Source organism: Dermacentor albipictus, chromosome 6 (assembly GCF_038994185.2).
Source record: "Dermacentor albipictus isolate Rhodes 1998 colony chromosome 6, USDA_Dalb.pri_finalv2, whole genome shotgun sequence".
Classification (NCBI taxonomy): Eukaryota; Metazoa; Arthropoda; class Arachnida; order Ixodida; family Ixodidae; genus Dermacentor; species Dermacentor albipictus.
The window spans coordinates 62,934,784-62,953,436 of record NC_091826.1 but is presented as its reverse complement, the minus strand read 5'-3'; the positions used below and the strand labels follow the sequence as shown (position 1 = coordinate 62,953,436).

The 18,653-nt window shown below is 47.5% G+C and overlaps 1 long non-coding RNA gene across 1 annotated transcript in view; it reads left to right on the top strand.

Annotated features, from left to right (window-relative positions):
• Positions 1–18,442, top strand: part of LOC139061115 (uncharacterized) — a 188,366-nt gene extending 169,924 nt beyond the window's left edge. Inside the window, exons 2-3 of the long non-coding RNA XR_011515181.1 lie at positions 18,098–18,160; positions 18,393–18,442. This is a non-coding gene — a long non-coding RNA (uncharacterized lncRNA). The remainder of the gene's footprint in view (positions 1–18,097; positions 18,161–18,392) is intronic.
• The last annotated feature ends 211 nt before the right edge of the window (positions 18,443–18,653 follow it).

Sequence of the window (18,653 nt, the reverse complement as noted above, 5' to 3'; positions counted from 1 at the left end):
CGTATTCTCAAGCACTCTTACGCTATAACTATTCGTAAGAGTAAATTCCAGCCAACCCTGGCACTGGAGATTTTATTAGCGAAAGCAGCCAGCCAATGGCAAAAAAAGATTTGCGAATTCGGCCCTTATAGTTTGTATCACTCTTTCGCATTCGTCGTGCACCGGCTGCTGCACATGCGTACACTTTGGCCAAAGGCGGGGCTGGAGATCTCTCGCTCAACGCGTACGTATCGTGCACAGCACGCAAACAAGCACAAACACGTGCACCGACACGTGCGCCCACAAATCGCAGGGTCTTGCAACACAATGGGCGGGTGTTGCCCGACCGCGTTGACCGCGGCACGACGGAAGTGACCGCCGCTGACAGAGTTCGTCCCACGTGGCTGGAGGGCCTACTAACCCCGCGACTTGACAGCTCAGAGATGCACTGAACCGCCGTTCTCTTCCTTCTCATCGATGCGACGTGCAGTGTATAACCGTCACGACATCGTCTTCGGTTTGCCACCACGGGCCGTGCCCTAGCCGCGTCTGCTGCATACCGGCTGACGCGTGGACGGATCGTGAGGTCACTTCGCCGGTGTTGTTAGACCGCGCGCACCTGTCCGACGAGTTGATTTTCACTGCAGTGACCCGCGAGGTATTGTGGCCCCGTGCCTTGAAGAGAGAAGGAATGTGATGCGTTGTCGTTGCGGAGCTGGGCCTCACTTTCTTCGGTGCAGCGTAGCGCTGGTGACCCCCCCCCCCCCCTTTGTCTTTACGCTGGAGACCGAGGAGCTGCAGTCACGCGTGTGCCCGAGGTTTGAGGTCAAAAGGTTTTAGCGCTCTCAATCATACAGATACATTTTGTGCAGTATTTAGGCACTGCGGCCTGTCGCGCTTTTATACGTAGGATTTCTTACCAAAATTACAATATCGGATAATAATAAAAAAAAGCTCACATTAGCTGAACTAAACCACGCTCTCTTCGTGATGCATCGCGTATGCTGTATTGATTTTTGGAGTGGTTCTGTGAGTACCTACACAATTTTGATATTTTTTATATACATACCGTTGCTCAGTCATTAGCTGTCGTTCATGACGCAACTTATCACGATGGCGTTGCTGAGATCTCTCGACAATCTCACACCATAAGTCCGCATAATGGTCGCAATAGGTGATATGACGTTTAGAACCGCGACTCCAAGGATAGCGGTCGCAGTTACGAACCCACCCTGGAAGCCTGAGAAATCGATATTCCCTGTCTTAGAAAAGTGCTCATATGAGGCACGCTCCGTATTTGCTTGTACTTTTCACTCTGGAGCCTGTACGCCAGGCCTTGGGACGCCGTATGGTATAAGCTGCACTTTAAATAAGAAAGACTAAACTGTTACTTCCGGAAAGACTATCAACATGAAGGATGGATGGATGCTATGAGCGTCCCCGTTGGAATGGGGCGGTGGGTTGCACCAACAAGCTCTTGTTATTACATCGCCTAATGTCCTACCTGTGTTTAAATATAGGGAGAGAGAAAAGGAAAAAGAAAACACGTAGAATTCTCATCACCAAACATTCTAAACCCCTATTGGGAACTTTGATTTTGTACGCCTCCATTTTTTGTAGTTTGCCTACTTTTCTTCCACCAATCTTCCATTCGCCTCTTCGGCATGTCGAGCGCCTCTCTGGTCTTTTCAGTGCACTTCTCTTTCCTCTACGTTAAGCGGGCAGAGTCGTTTTATGCATAAAATCTTAATCCTGTGAGAAAAACTGCTTAAAAGCCGTGGTTGCTATGTGGCTAAGGTGTTGGGCTGCTGAGCCCGAAGTCGAGCGATCTAATCCCGGCCGCGGCGGCCGCATTTCGATGGGGGCGAAATTCGAAAACACCCGTGTACTTAGATTTAGGTGCACGTTAGAGAAGCCCAGTTGGTCAAAATTTCCGCAGTCCTCCACTACGGCGTGCCTCATAATCAGAAAATGGTTTTGTCACCTAAAGCCCCATAATTTCTTTAAACTGCTTATAACTAAGATAGTGCTAAAGGAAAGAAATATAAGTAAGCAGAATGGATATTTTGAAAAAAAAAACGAAGATGTTTCTGTAGCTAGCAAATGTAACCAATCGTAATGCGGGCTATACTCTGCGTGGAGCTGGACCCTGAACGTCATGTGAATCTGAGCATAATATTTTTTGCTTCCCAGAGAGAAAAAAAAAGACGTTGTACCTTTTGAACGCTCACAGCGCTGCTGACGGTCATTTTTTTACGTCGCCCGCGCAATTGTGACAATACGTACACAAGTGCATGAACGGCTACTAACGAGCCAGCAAAAACTGTTTATACCACTGACATATGGACAGATGCTACGCACCAATGCTCTCTCGTAATGAACTGGCAGATTTAGTACCTGCGCGCATTGACGACGACAAGGGACATCTACAGATGGGCAAGGATAATAAAGTCACGAACTTGCAAATTGTATTTCCTAGCAGCGCCGAACTTCAATGCGCTGGCACGATGAAATATGTTACCAGCGTTGCAGTCTGCGCACAATGCTTCGCCTGCACCGTCTCTGAAATGCAACGAACTGTTTTCCATCGGGAGCGTAGCGATTACGACAGGTGTTCGTCAGGTATGGCTAGGCTAGCGCAAGCGTGCGCGCTCGGCTAAACGCAAACAGTCTCTCCGACTCGAGCGTTCTTGTCTGGCCGCTTCGGTGTCCCATTGTGCATCGTGGTTGCGTGCTGTCCATTTCACGCGCGTCTACTATACGAGCCGCTTCGCATCTGAGCGTGCTCGCTTCTGCGCTGCATGGTTGGTTGCAATGGGGGGCGCCGACTCTTGCGTTACGGTCGATCTCAGCGCACGCGAAGCATTGTTGTGTTTCTACGATTGCGCACATTAAGTCGAACACTAATCGGCTCTTCCGAAGGCTGCAGAGACACTGCGGTTTCGCTTAGCGCAGCATTTGCGAGTAATCTGTTTCATCTGGATCCCGTCCGCCTCCGGTGCGTGAGAGGGGACGAAAGACCTCCGCCGAAGCTCGGAGAGTGATGACGCGTGAGACAATATTGAAAGATTGATTCCAAAGCTTATTGACTCTCACGTCTCTGCGTTTTGCTGAGAGTGATCTTGATGGCAGGGCGATGTGGCGATAGGCGAAACGCGTTGAGAAATTGATGGTGTTAGACGGAAGGGCTTTTGTTCCTGCCTTCCATAAGCATCCAAGATGTATAAAGGGGGCTCGTGCTGTTCGCTTCTCCAGTCCACGATTCGAGCCAGCGCGACCCCAGAAGGTCGCTAGATTTGCATGGTTGTGAAAGGCGCGGGTCTGACGCCTCCAGCTGGCGTGCCATGTCTATGGCGATGAGGCGTGCGATATGCCGTGAATGAATGCGTGAATGCAGTATTAAAAATGAACTAAAGAAAGCAAGCTTCTGCATTGGTGGTCTTCCATCGCGCGAGACTTTATGCGAAGTCCAGTGAAGCTGAGAACAACGAGCTTCTATCGGACTTCATCTACGCGTGCTCCCTGTTCTCAAAGCCGACACCGGTGCTGTCCGCAGATAGCGGTGCGACGGTGATTACCGCCTTCGCCGTGCAACGGTAAGTGACGCGAATTACACGGTTCGTAGTCAGCTTCCCCCAAACGCTGAGCGATAAGGAGCCACCGTACCACCGTGGCGCGATGCATCTGCCTGCAGCTGCCGACGTGATGGATTGTTCGGCTGTATGAAAATAAAATTACAAAGAAAGAAGCCACCGGCGTAGTTTTGAGCACCCGGCGAGACAGGTTAACGGGGAAAGGTGTGCTGATTTCCAGTTCCGATAACGCCTCACGCGCGCGCGACCCACCTTCGCGAGGGAGGGAGTTTGCATGCATAATATTGCACTACCGGTCTTCTTTTCGTTTTTTTTTCGCTTTTCTTTTTTTTCGTGCTCTCAACGCTTCAGTCAGAAGAATCCGCGTACATGCAGTGACGTAGAATTTGAAGGTTGCTCGCACCGCCTGGGTGAGGTTGACCACGGTATTGGTTTGCGGCAATAGTTAAGAACCCGTTAGATATTCAGCGTTGCGCGACTCCTGCGTCACGTTGCCACTGAGCGATGACTCGTCAACGCTCATTGTCAACGTATTGTCAACGTACGGGCAAGACGAAGCCGGAACGGCTTCGTCTTGTTCGTACGTTGACAATGCGACGCCTTGTGAAGGCTGTTTGTTGTGTTAGCTTAAGGCGCGTGCCAGTGCGGCGAGCTGTCAAGGAAATTAGCAAAGGGGCTCAGCACACCAGCCGTGGTTGCTTAGTGGCTTGGTATTGGGCTGGTAAGTTCGATGGGGGCAAAATGCGAAAACGCCCGGGTAGATTTAGGTGCACGTTAAAGAATCGCAGGAGGTCCAAGTTTCCGGTGTCCCCTACTACGGCGTGCATCATAATCAGATCGTGGTATTGGCAGGTGAGACCCCATAATGGCTTATTTTTTAATTTTGAGGGCCTGAGCACAAAGCCAGCGAAGTTACGTGCTCGGCGAAGGAATCCGTAGGGCGTTGGGAAACGGCATACCTATTGCAAAATTGATGTTGAGTTTCTTTAAAACATTAATTGAGTTTCTATAGGGTTACGAGGATATTTCGAGAACTATTGAAAAACATTACACCATTATATTCTAAATAAGAAGTCTATATTTACTTACCTATGGAAGGCCGTTAGTTCGTAGAATAGTAACAGATATTGCCAGAAAGTGTGCTGATAATCTACGCACAAAATTCTAAAGTCTGATCTTTATACACTACCTTGAAGGCACAACTACTGTCACCTCTCTTTAAAAATCGCTTTCTATTGACACTAAATACACACTTAACGTAACGTATATGAAAGCTGTGTGCAAGGAATTCCAATAACGTTATTCTGCGTAACACCAACAAAAAGATAAAGTTGTTTTTAAGCTATGTAATCCTTCTTTATTTATGCGCTGAAACGGTTTTCCGGGAAAGAGGTTTTGCGACATCATTCACACCATCTGCAATAAAAGATGGTGGCGACGCACTTTTACTCCTCTGCGCTATTTGTCTAATCATGTTACAACACTGCAGATGGTGATGTGTGTCGACTTCTTGTTGGTGGTGTTGAGAAATATTTATAGGGTCGCACTTTGGGCACAAGCCAGAGGACTGCGTAAGATGCAAAAGCTGCCTTGAGGGGCTCGCATTATAGTTGGTAAGCATTTTTCTTTCTTTTTGCGCTTCATCTACGACGCGTGAATGAAAAGAATAACAAAATAAATGTTGAGAAGAAGCTGAAAAGCAGGTTATAAGGGACGGTGCAGTCGAGGGCCATAGAATTTTTTTTTTTATAATTTTGAATGTTTAATAATATAGCCAAAGCAACGTAACCTCAAAAAAGTCGTCAAAGAAATTCTATCGAGAATTCTCAAATCAGGGTAATCTTTTGAAAGTGTTAGTCAACATAGGAGTGTCTCTTATCAACAAATCTCGCAATCCCGTTACCTCGGTTGTCGTTTCGCGGTATATAGCCGTGCTTAAACTTTTTTTCTTCAAAATGTTCTTTTGATGGTGGTCTAATGCATTCGACATTTGAATTCGACAGCCTGCGATATACTTTGGTACTTCATTTTCCTTGAGGTACAAGTTACGTTTGCCCAATACTGTGGTAGGCCGTCTTTCAGTGTTACGTGTTTTTTTTTTAGTACACCTTCTGTTGCGATGCCAGTCAACATCGTTCATAATTTTCGCAAGGGTTTACCGCTACCGTATTTTTACATACCGTATCCATCGTGATGCGGCTGCCGCCTGAAGTCGAACTCTTGACTTCATTCTCTGCAGCTTAATCTTGTGGTTTGTGGGAACACCGCGGTGAAAGACGGGGACAAAAAAACAAAACCAAATGCAGTTCTTTCTGAGCTGACACCATTCTCTAAGCTGAAAGGGGTGCTCACAGGCGATGAAACGTGAGAATTCTTTGTAAAAGCATAAAAAAGGACGAAAATAGCTGCCACTAAGGTAAAAGAAATGGCATATATTCGAAAAAAAACTTGCCGCACCAGGGCCAACCACCGCTGAAGTGTCGAGACGCACGAAGTTTAGATGTTTGGCGTAAGAAGGTTAGGGATTAGACACGTGGGCCTGTAATGAAATACGTCTCAAATTGTCATGATTGTATTCTGGCGTCCCATCACAAAGCAATCTTTCGTAACCTAGGTGTTGCAATGAGAGGTTGAATCCCTTCGGTCGGTCGACATTAAATCGAGGGCCTACGTCGCGTGACCCCATTATTCATTATATGTATGATGCGTGCTTATGTGAAAACCTTTATTCTATATAAATGGAGTGCTTATCGCGCGACTATCACTTATGCCTGCGTGTCTGGACGGCCACCAGCAACTGCGTATCTGCGCGATAAATCACGGCAGGCAACGATAAATGGCTCTCGCACGACGTTACCGCAGGAAAATGGCGGCGTGCACGCCTGGTCGTTACTGCGTCGTGATTACGAGATATGATGCATTTTTCATTTGCGATGGGAGCACCTTAGGCTATAGGTGCGAAGTGGCACGCGTGAGAGGGTTGCATGCATATATATATATATATAGTCGCCACCAGTGTTAGTAGTAATTAATTATTCCCTACAGTGTTCCGAGATGGCAGTAGCGGAAGAGTGTCACGTGACTGCCCTTTGTCAGCCGGGTCGGGTCAAGGGTCACGTGGGCCTCGATTACTCGCCTGGTTCCTGCGTCCATTTGCTCCGAGCTCCAGGGATCTTTCGCTAACCTCCGGAAGCACCCGTTTCTTAACAGCAGACGCAACATGCAGTTCGCCCATGAAGCGATGGACCCCCAAGACATATTTCTGCCGCTCACTTACAAAACGAAAATATAATCACTAAGGACTTAGTGTAGTCTAACCTAACAGTTGTTTTTCTTTTAACCGGCGCACTAACTTTTTATGATACCATTTCATCGTTTCAAGCGGTGGTTCTGAGTTCCCGCTCTCTTCCGGTACTGCGCGCGTGAGTACATGTATCATAACTGTCATGGCGTATCATTATAGTCGTTATCTGCTGTATTTATGGAGACGGACGTCGTGAGCTCCCAACCTTTCTTCTTCTTTTTGTCTATTTCTTGTGTCCCATGGAAAGATGCCTCGATGCGCAAAACGTGTGTTGGTGTTGACGAAATAACGAGAAAAGAACAGGTACCGTGCCAGGATATCCCGTGGTGGATTTTTCGGGGCGCAGGTGCTTCCGCAGCAGCGGTGGCTTGCATGCCTGCTTGCTTGCTTGTTCCTCCACTTGTGGCTATTGCCCGCTACGGTGGATTGGCCAAGAAGCCGGCGGTTAATCGTTAAGGGAAGTGGGGGGGGGGGGGGGGGGCGAGAGAAATATTGACAGGCACTTTAACATACGCCGAAGACGGTGAAGGCGAAAGCCTGCGCTCTCAAGCGGCATCCATTACATTACTTGACATCCTCATTTCAATGCGTGGTTACTTCTTATTACTTCTTGGGTTGTCTGTTCGAATCCCACCAAAGGTATTGGGCCCGAGTGCCTTAATTAACTCTATACTGATGAACTGTGCCTGAATCAACCTCGCCCTATCACCAAAGGTTGTGGATTCGACTCCCACGAAAAGTCGAGAGTTCGAGTGCCTTAATTAACTCTATATTAATTGAACGTGTGAGCAGTGGCACGAGCGGTCCGATTTTTTGTCCCTCACAATGCGACCATGAAGCATACTGCATAACCTTAATAAACCTCGCCCTATCACCAAAGGTTATGGATTCGACTCCCACGAAAAGTCGAGAGTTCGAGTGCCTTAATTAACTCTATATTAATTGAACGTGTGAGCAGTGGCACGAGCGGTCCGATTTTTTGTCCCTCACAATGCGACCATGAAGCATACTGCTCTAAGGCTTTCGCATTCTCGCCTTAAAACGCAAATGAAAAAGTAAGTCAGCTTGAAGTAGAAAGCTTGTGAAAATTAGCAAATAGATTTACCTGCAGATACAGAAATGCACGAAGTGCATGAAACGGCGCTTTGTTAAGAAAGTAATTGGAACGTCAATGCACTTATCCGCAAAAGTTCGGGAGTAAATATCTCCAGACGGGCGTCATCCTGAGAATTCATTCCAGATCGATTCGTCTGGCGAACTCCGTGCCTAGAATTTGTAATTCGCAATATGGGTCATAACGTAATTAGTTCGAACTTAATTAGTGGATTTTGTTAATTAGTCGATCATGCATTTTCATATTTTTGCGGGTAATGTCCGTCTCTTCAATTAGAGCAGCTCACGAACAAGAATCGTGCGGTCTGCCACAGGCAACCTTTAAGAATTTTCGAAAATGTTCGCTGAAACACCCGGTGTATGAACAGTAAACTTTGTTTTTTTTTGTGATATTAGAATAATTTCGAACCCCCAATGAGCTATTTAATGAGCTATCCAATTTATTGATTTCGCGAATAAACATGGTAGCCTTCTCGTATCACAGAGACTGTCGCAAATGGCCACGCAGATGTTTCTGTGTCTAAAGCTCAATGGAGAAGCCCCGAAGGAGAGGATATTTTGGGCACGTAAGGAAATACCCAATTTTCGGAATGAGAATACGGATTTTTTTCTGTGATTTCTAAATCGATGGCATGCTAGTAGAAAGTGATCAATGTTTTCATGTTCGTGGCAGTTAGGACACAGAGGGGACGTTGCCATACCGGAACTATATAGATAAAAATTTAATGGTGGGGTGCGGCAGCGTAATTTCGTTATAGAGACTTTGAATTTACGTGTAGGACACCATTTATTGTCCCATGAAAAGAGGAAATGATTAAATTTCGACGTTCCGATTTGCAGTTTTGAAAAACCTTGGTAAGGTAAGGTAAGGAGAACTTTATTGGGTCCTGAAGGTCAACCGTACGTTGACGCGGGCCGCTCCCGCGTTGGGACTGTTAGGCCGAGCCCTTCAGCCACATCGCGGGCCTTCTGAACTGCCCGTAATTGGTCCGAGAGTGATTCACTGTGTAGCATTTGCCGTCACCATTCTTCTTCCTTGTCACGGTCTGTGAAGACCGCGGGGCACTGCCAAAGCATGTGGTCAAGAGTAATGATGCCATTGCACTTCTTACAGCTGGTTTGAATTTCCCTCTCCGGATAGATCCTGTTAATAAAATATGGACTTGGGTATGTTCTTGTCTGTAGCAAACGTAATGTGACCGCTTGGGCTCTGCAAAGCTTACCGTGTGGCAATGGGTATCCCCTTCTGCTTAAATAATAATGCTTCGTGATTTCGTTATATGTTACTAATCGATCCTTGTGTTCCCCGGGTGAAGTGTAAGTTGCTCGGTCTTGAAAAGCACGGCTTGAAAGTCCTTGTGCTGCTTCATTTGCCACCTCATTGAGGTTTCTCCGAGCTCCGTCCACCACCCCCAGATGTGCAGGAAACCAGCGGATTTAAATCCTCTCACTATTGACCTTCTATAGTAATTTTGTTGCTATCCGTGTCAAATATCCGTTGGTAAAGTTGCATATGGCTGTTCTAGAGTCGCTGTATATATGTGTGCACCGATTAGCCCGGATGGCTAAGGCGATTGCTACTTGTTCTGCTACTGCTGGGTCCTTGGTATATACGGTGATGGCATCCCGTATGTTACCTTGAGTGTCTACAACAACGGAGGTATGCGCATCCTTATTTTTAACCAAGGCAGCGTCAACGAACACCGCCTGGTGCTTATGTTGATCTATGTCTTGAAGGAGGGCCTTCGCCCTTGCCTTCCGTCTCTCGAGGTTATGTGTCGGGTGCATGTTCCTAGGGAACGGGGTCATCTTTATTGTTTCTCGTAGTCCCGCTTGCAATTGTGTTAATAATTCTCCTTCGTTGGTGTGGTTGTTAATTTCTACGCCAATTTCTTCAAGTAGCGCCCTCCCAGGGCGTGTCCCCATTAGTCTCTCCTGGTGGGCCACCTGCTGAGCCTCAGCTATCTCCTCTAGTGTGTTATAAAGCTCTAGGCGCAATAAGCTATCATTGGCCATGCTGATGGGAAGTGCTAGTGCAGTCTTTATAAGTCGTCTGATTAAAGCGTTTAGCTTGTTCTTATCAGCCTGTGTCCATTGTAGCATGCCAGCCACGTACGAGAAGTGGCAAAAGGCGAATGCATGTACCAATCTTATGGCACTGTCTTCTCCTAGCCCCTTATGCTTGTTGGTAACTCTACGTGGAAGCCTAATGACTTCTTCTGACTTGTTAGAGATGTGTTCTATCATCCTGCAATTCGATCCATTCGTTTGCAGGAGAACTCCTAGCACTCTAATAGTCTCCACCTGCCCGATTCGTTCTCCGTTCTTGGCGTATATGTCGATGCGGGGTTCTTCCTCTGGGATATATCCGTTCGGCTTGCGCCCACGCTTACTGCTCCGTAATACCAATAGTTCTGATTTTTTAGCAGAGCAGTTCAGTCCCATACCCTCAAGTGTTGTTTCCACCACATAAATGCTTTCCTGTAGTTTGGTCTCTGTTTGTCCCATATTAGCTTCGGCACTCCAGATTGTTACATCATCTGCATATATAGCAAAGTGGATACCCTCAATCTGCGCAAGACCTCGAGCCACTTTTGACATTGCCAAATTAAATAACATGGGAGATAGGACAGACCCTTGTGGTGTCCCACGATTCCCAAGTTCCAGGGTTGTCGATTGGAGTTCGCCTAACCTGAGACAAGCAGAACGGCCACTGAGAAAGGCTTTGACTATATTGTGCAATCGATTACCCAATCCCATCTCTGAGAGGATATCTAAAATGGCCCTGTGCTTGATGCGATCAAAGGCCTTTTCTACATCTAGGTCTAGAAGAGCTCTCGTATGTAGCGGGCTAGCAAGAATAAGGTGATGCTTGATTAAAAGCATTGCATCTTGAGTCGAAAGTCCAGGACGGAAACCGATCAGGTTATGCGGAAGAACATTTCTGTTTTCTACATACTTAGTCAATCTATTGAGTATGACATGCTCCATGGTTTTGCCCAGACATGATGTTAATGATATGGGTCTTAGGTTATCTAGATTGAGTTGCTTGCCTGGTTTGGGAATAAGAATTGTGTTAGCAATTCTCCATTCCTTCAGATAATCACCGTTTTTCCAGAGTTCGTTGAAATACTCTGTTAAATATTGTATAGAATGATCGTCCAAATTTTTCAACAGCCTATTGGAAGTTCCATCTGGGCCGGCAGCAGATCTACTGTTGAGGTCGTACAGGGCTGCGCGAAGTTCGCTTTCTGTGAAGTCTTGACCCATAGGCTCACAGTCTTCCCCTGTATATTCAGGCAGGTCTGTACTCTCATTGCTATCCTTAAATGGTAAATACCTAGCTGCGAGCCGATCCAGAATGGCCTCTTCCGTTGTATCCTGACTCTCACGATGGACGAGTCGTGCTACTGCTGTTCTCCTATTAGATTTCGTGTCGTTCTCATGAAGCAAATGTCTAAATAAGTTCCAATTTCCACCACGTCTGATTCGACCACCTATGGAATTACAAAGCTCATCCCATTGTTGTTTCTGTAAATTTCTGTAATTAGGCATAACGGACATAACTGGTGCATCAAGAGATAGCCGCGCAAGTGCGTCAGCCATTTTATTTAACAATTTACACGATGAAGTGGAACCCGTACCAGTCACACGAGACTTAAGTTTAAAGTAGTTAATGATTTAAATGCATCGGCTACAGTAGTTACTGATGCGGAAGTGAGCGAGGTGCATAATGACAGTGACTCAGTTACTATGACCGCTGCTAAATATTTTAAAGGAAGCTTTCGAAGAGCTATGATACTGGCTGATAGTCGCTAAGATAATGGCTGATAGTGCGGCCAAAAATTTGTGTGTACAATTCGGAAGGCGTAATGCATGTAATTAGAATAATGACTCGGAGAAAATAACCGCACCTGCTTTTCTGTCGCTCATTGAAGCGTCAGTCGCGATCACATCAACCATGCCCAATTTTGTTAAATAATATTGTAGCATACTATTTATATAGGTAGTGGGCAGGAGCTTGGCATTCGATGGAAATAAAATAATCAAATTCCATCTTTATATTAACAAGGGCTTGTCTGTGCAAATGGTATCGCCTACATTAACGTTTATTGGATCTAGCTCACCTTGTACAAACAAAACCAAAGGTCTATGTAAGCGGAACAAATGATCATCGAAAAAGGCCCTCGTTTTCCTATCGAATAGGAATTGTGACCGTGTGAATGAAGATTCATGTATGTTTAAATATCTTTTTACTGTTAGAATGTGCAATGTGGAGGGAAGAGTAGGCAGTCATGCTTATAGATATTCAGCGGTGGCGCTGCGGAACAACAATAACAACAACAACATCATCAACAACAACAACAACTTTACTACTACTTCTACTACTACTACTACTACTACTACTACTACTACTACTACTACTACTACTACTACTACTACTACTACTACTACTACTAGTGCTACTGCTACTACTAACTATGGCAGCAACAACGACAACAACAACCACGGCGACTAGGCTGAAAATGACGGCAACAAAATTAACTGTGTCCTAGGAACAGTTAATTCCAAATTTAAAAGGGACAGGAACCCCTTACCCACACTTGGAAAAAACGTAATATGGAGATTCAACGCACACTTTGAAGTCTATTTGAAGCGAAGGCTTAGTTAGTGAAACGAGTAATTAAACGCTATACAACTGCTCATCTTCTTGCGCTTTGCAACATAGGAATCACGTGAATGCACAGCAAGACGGCAAGACACGGAGAACCCCCAGCACGCAACCGCACTTCACACTGTCTCCAGGATCGGCCAGTTTTACTGTTTCACTGTGGGCCCAATTCCGGATCGGCCCGATTTATATTTAATCGGCTGAATTCTAGCAAAGCAGACGCGCAGTAAGCTGAAAAACGAAGTCACAGAGAGCTTCACTTTATTAAAGGCAGCATGCACTTGCAGGTACATATTTGTTGCATTGGGGTTCATTATGTACCCATTGTTGTTTCACTGCGTAGAGAAGAGAGCTGGTCATCGGGAGAAACGGCAGGGGCAGTACAGCATGGGCTACTTATAAGTCTATTCGTTGTGCAAGTGCCGCTTTTCGTGTGAGTTAGTCGGGGAGAAAGCAGCAGCGAACCCCAGCAACCGCGGCCATGACGAGAAAAATCCAGTAGGGTTCGCTTAAAAAACCTTCTTAAAGACGTCGACCGTCATATGCGCCGAACGAAGGTTGGCTATAGGGTTTCTTTGTGGGTGGGGAGCAAGCGTCTGCCAACATTTCTTTGGTATGGCGCCTCTGTTCACCGTGTCTTCCTTTCCGTGTCGTGTTTTCACTCTGTCGTGCCATTACCCAAGAAATGCACCCGTTCCAATGCACCCGATTTTCGCTATGTACTTATTAATATAGTACAGTTGCCATTCTTCGAAAGTCTAGCAGAAATTGCGTTTCTTCTTTAGCACACGTTCCTTAACGATAAATCAGGTGGGACGTACGCTTACTATTGTTATGCGTATAAGAGCCATCCCTTCATTTCCTCAGAGAGAACGCGTTAAGGCACAGACAAACTTTTTTGTTTGTTTCTTTCCACAACGTATTTAATGTCCTCCCTTACAAGTATCGTTACAAAGAGGCTGCGTTAAAATAACATCACATGCAGTGGCTCACAGCTCCAAATGAACAGGCTCCGCGCGAGCGACACTCACCTACAACAGCTAATTCGACTAGTCGAATCCTTGCTGAAGGAGCGCGCAAGGCCGGCTTGGACAGCAACCTTAGGTAATCGAGCGCGACACCCCGTGATCGCATCGGCCACGCAAGGGCAATTCCGCCTTGTTACCGCGTGAGCGCGTCGACCCCCGGACGTGACATTACTGACCCCGCGTAATGTGTCACGCCACCGCGGGTAACCTTGCAGGCCCACTAAGGGGAGGAGGGAGGGAGCGCTTCGTCCCCTGGCAAGTGAGGGACAGTTTCACCGGAGCGCTGTATACTCCGGCTCACCAACTTCCGCGCAGTACGGCGAATGCTATGTAACTCGTGTATCATCTAATCGGTAACAACCGCCGCCGGCGTGTTCCAGGTAAAGGATGAAGTCTCGCTCAATGTGACCTACAAAACCTTCCTTGACGCTTACATCGTCTTGCGTGGTAGGAGGTGGAGGGCGGAGGGCGAGGTGATCGTGTACTAATTTCGTGCTACTCCATCCACAGCGCTACACTGCACGGAGTTGGTGACATGCACGGAGGGTGGCAGCGGTGGCGTTGTCGTGTCAGCCCCGGCCACCGCGGTTAGAGCGAACAAAAGCTGGAAGAGATGCCGCGATCAACGTCGCAACGCAGCGAGGAGCCCCGGCAAGGCTCTTCTCTTGATGCTTTGACTCCGCGAGTGGGACCTCTCTTGTTCCGTGGCCCTTTGTCTGCGCGAGCAGCGCCAGCGTTTGCTGAACGCGAGGGCTTCGTTGGCGTCATGTACCGGCGGCCTCAGGGGAGGGGCCTCCAATTAAGACGCCAGCTCCGCCGAGAGAGAGAATCCCTGACCTGCTGTGGGAATTTCAGCGCTGCTCGTGAGCAGGCCGAGCTCTGAAGCTGGAATGTAGACCAGACCGGCAGCCGTGCAGCAGATGCTGCGAGAGGTGATGACACCTAACACCCGTCAAAGGGGCATGCTGATTACAGAGAAGAGATGGAGAATGTAGCAATATTAAAGATAAGGCAAGGAAACTAACCTGTATATAGCATGATTGGCTAATTTACACTGCGAGAGGGGAAAGGAAAAGAAAAAAAGATTAGAACGTGGAGATAGGAGAGAGAGATTGTGAGGAGGAAGAGGCGCTACTTTTACGTTCAGACATACGGGCCCCGCTCTGTTCCCTTTCGTACTTTATATATTGTGGGGCTCTGCCAACATCATGATGCCCTTTCAAGCGAGGACATGCGTATACGTGGCGCATGGCCAGGGTTTTCCCCGGAGAGCGGAGGTAGTAACTTCAGCAATTGGAGCCAGGACGCAGTTGAGTAAAGGTGCTGCTCCCTGCTTCCCCGCCTGGAGTCGTCTGTGAGAACCTCAGCTGGCGGTTGGGTTGAGAAGCCATGGCCCTAAGTCAAAATATGATCCCCACAATATATACTTTTAATATATAGTTTCGTTAACTCCTCAACGTTCGATATATACATATATAGACGTGATACCGGTTGCAAAATTAAAGCACAAAGGCTGTTCCACGTCCGCAGCCAAGGCCGCTAGGGGTGGCGCTCGCTTTCACTCCCAGGGAATTAGTTCTGGTAGGTAAAAAACCCAGAAAATGGATGGGGAAACGGCGCCGCGGTAGCTCACTTGGCAAGAGCATCGTACGCGTAATGCGAAGATGTGGGCCGTAATGCGAAGATGTCGTATCCCGCCTGCGGCAGTTGTTTTTTCATCCACTTTCTTTTAGATTTATCTATCATTTCCTTAATTCAATTACCACATATGCGCACACGTACCCACACCTATATCAATTATGCTGCGCTGCCTGTTTCCTCAACCATAATGATGCAACTATCCCAGCAACAGGTTTATTGATTTCATTAGTTACCGAAGGACGGGCTGTCCTTCGTACACCATAACTGCATCTCATGGATGGATGGATACAACTTTATTGAACGTCCGGCAAGGTTTAACGCGACCCGGGCTTAGGTCTCCCATGGGGAACGTCCCAGTGACAAAAAAAATGTGAAAAGCGCAACAGTCAAACAAGCTGCGTTAAACCAATGTAAACGCACGCTTTCGGTGCCAACTGAACCTCGTCCGTAAGATCGCAGTGACGTGCCCATTAGCCACGCAAATTTTAATCGCCTTTGGCTTGATTACAGTTCACTCAAAGGGAGCGTGTGGCTATGGTATTACTTCTCCAAACGAACATGCTGGCACCTGTTCAATAACTGGGTAATGATGATGCAGCCCTCGCTGTTCGAGTTCGCTAAATCGTGCGGCCTCACTTGCTCGCCACAGAAGTCAGAGTTACTCGTCATCAAGCCAAGAAGAAAGAAAGGAGACCAAGAGAACGTACACATCACCATCGACGGGACGACCATAACACCAACCACGCAAGTACTTATCCTGGGTGTCATCTTCCAGAACAATGGCAAGGCGGGGGCGTCTATCGACAAAATCGAAGTTTCAACGGAACAAATTTCGAACATTATCAGAAGAGTCACAAACAGACAAAGGGGATTGAAGGAGGACGATGTACTGACGCTCGTCCAGGCCTTCTTGAGGTCGCGCATCGTTTACGCGGCGCCGCACCTTAAGTTGCTGAAATAAGACAGGGACCAGTTGAACGTCATTATACGAAAGGCAACCAAGATGGCGCTGGGCATTCCGAAGCATTCTTCGACCGACAAGCTTCTCGGCATGGCCAAGCACAACGTCGTTGAAGAGTTAATAGAAGCTCATCTTTCTAATCAAAGAGTTCGACTCAGTCAGACGTCGGCGGGACATCGCGTTCTTGCCAAGTTGGGCTGGCAAGAGGCAGAGCGGAAGGAAACGGGGCCGTTACCCAGTTTGTGGGTGCATAAATTCCACAGTAAGCCACTGCCTAGAAACATGAGGTCGGGTCGTAACGACGGCCGCAGAGCGGCTCGTATAGCGGCCTTGACGGAGACTTTGGGTCAAATAGTAGAAGAGGAAGAGGGGGTCGCTCTCTTCACAGACGCTCCGTTAGCCAAGTTTTCATCGAAAGCAATGCTGGCGGTTACGACGCGGGATGTGCTCGTAACCTGCGCCTCCATCAAGACGTCTTTTCCAGCGGTGACAGAAGAGGCCGCGATAGCGCTAGCACTCGCGCAGCCCGAGGTGGGAAGAATTGTCACCGACTCGCAAAAGGCGTATAAAAACTACAGAAAGGGGTGGGTGTCTCTTGCGGCACCAGATGTTCTCAAAAGTAAACGCGACGTACCTGAAAGGAAAGTTGAGTTAATATGGACACCGGCTCACTCTGGGCTGGAGGGCAACGAACTTGCCCACCAGTTCGCCAGAGAGATGGAACACCGGGTTGAGGAAGGTGAGCCACAGTCCATATTTAGTTACAGAGACATTACGAACCATTATAAGATGGAGAGGCGCCGTTACCCCGATCCTCACTAATCGCTTAGCAGAGAACAGCAAGCGATCTACAGGCAAATACAGGCAGGATCCTTCCCGCACCCTTACCTTCAAAACAAGATGTACCCGGAAAGGTACGAGGAGGATTGTAACTTCTGCAAAACTCAGTTAGGTACGCTCCAACACGTCATTGGAGTATGCGATTTCATGAAGGCGACCCCCCATCTCTTAACTGCCCCGCTACCCCACCCCATCCCTCATCCACCCTTACCGAGCGATGGGAGACCTTTCTAACCAGCACCGCCCTGGAAGACCAGCTCGTCCTGATCTGCAGGGGCCAGGTGGCTAGGGAAGCATATGGATCCCGGGAAGAGGGAACCACTTCCATCGACGGCGCCTAAGAAGATGTCGAGCTCAGCTCAATAAAGTTGTTTCGCTCTCTCTCTGTTGAATATGTTGAAGACGATGTTGCCGAGTGTCTGACGATCATATTTGAAAAAGCAATAAATAAAACCAGTAGTTATCGACCACTTGAGGTCCTGATGGGACTCTATTCTCTGCAATAAACGTTCTTCAAAGCTTGCATTCTCGACAGGTCACTGCGTGGGATGCTTTTGACTTTTGAGCCACGTATAACCTCAGCCACGACGTCTTGCTAAAACGACAGGCATCTGAAATGCCCGATAGACTCGAGAACCGCGCGACGTGAAAATAACTCTAATGTGGATTGACGCCGTTACTTTCATCGCTTACGCTTCCGGTGACTTGGCCAGTCAAGGCGCACTGTCGTTGATATCCGGGAAAGCCAACGACCAAGAGTACGGCTTGAACGACTAAAAAGCCACCTGCATCGAAATTTCACTTTGGCTAAATTGGTGACAAGCGAGAAGTACATACGATTGAAGCAATCTCGAAATTGTCTAATTTTCTTATTAGCAGCCTTTACATGGCACTTAAGCAGACGACACGCTCGCTTGGAGGTGAGCGGATATGACGTATCAATTCCGGCACCGTCCAATTTCGCAGATCATGCCGAGGAGCGGCACTGGTTTTTTGACGTTCTGAGTCATGCGTCACTTCCGGCAAATGGTAAGCGAAACATATTTTGTTTTTTCGGTTTCGGTAACAAAAGCATCTACTTTTGCGAGGTTATCGTGCACGATGCGTGCACTCGTACGGTAACCGTAAAATTTTTGAGGAAAGGTGCTTTTTATCTACACTATCTGAAACTAGCCTTCTTACGCGGTCCAAAATTTACTTGCAGTTGTTTGTCAAGTATAGGTGACAGTGCCAGTTCACGAACGTGTTCCTTTATTCGTAGGTCCGATTCTTCGGGCCGCTCGAGCACAGAACGAACGCCAAAGTGACAAGCCGGACGCCACCTCGCACCTTTTTTTCCTGGGGTTAACGAACTTACAGCAAGCGTACGTACGTGCTCCGCAGCCGTCATACCCGAGCCTCGCGCAACGCTTTTCTCCACGGCAAAAGTGTTGCGACTCGGCCCAGGCAGCGACAGCGCATCGTCGTCAGCGCCGGGCAAATATAGAAACGTCTCGCTTCAATGGAGGCGCAAAGAACAACG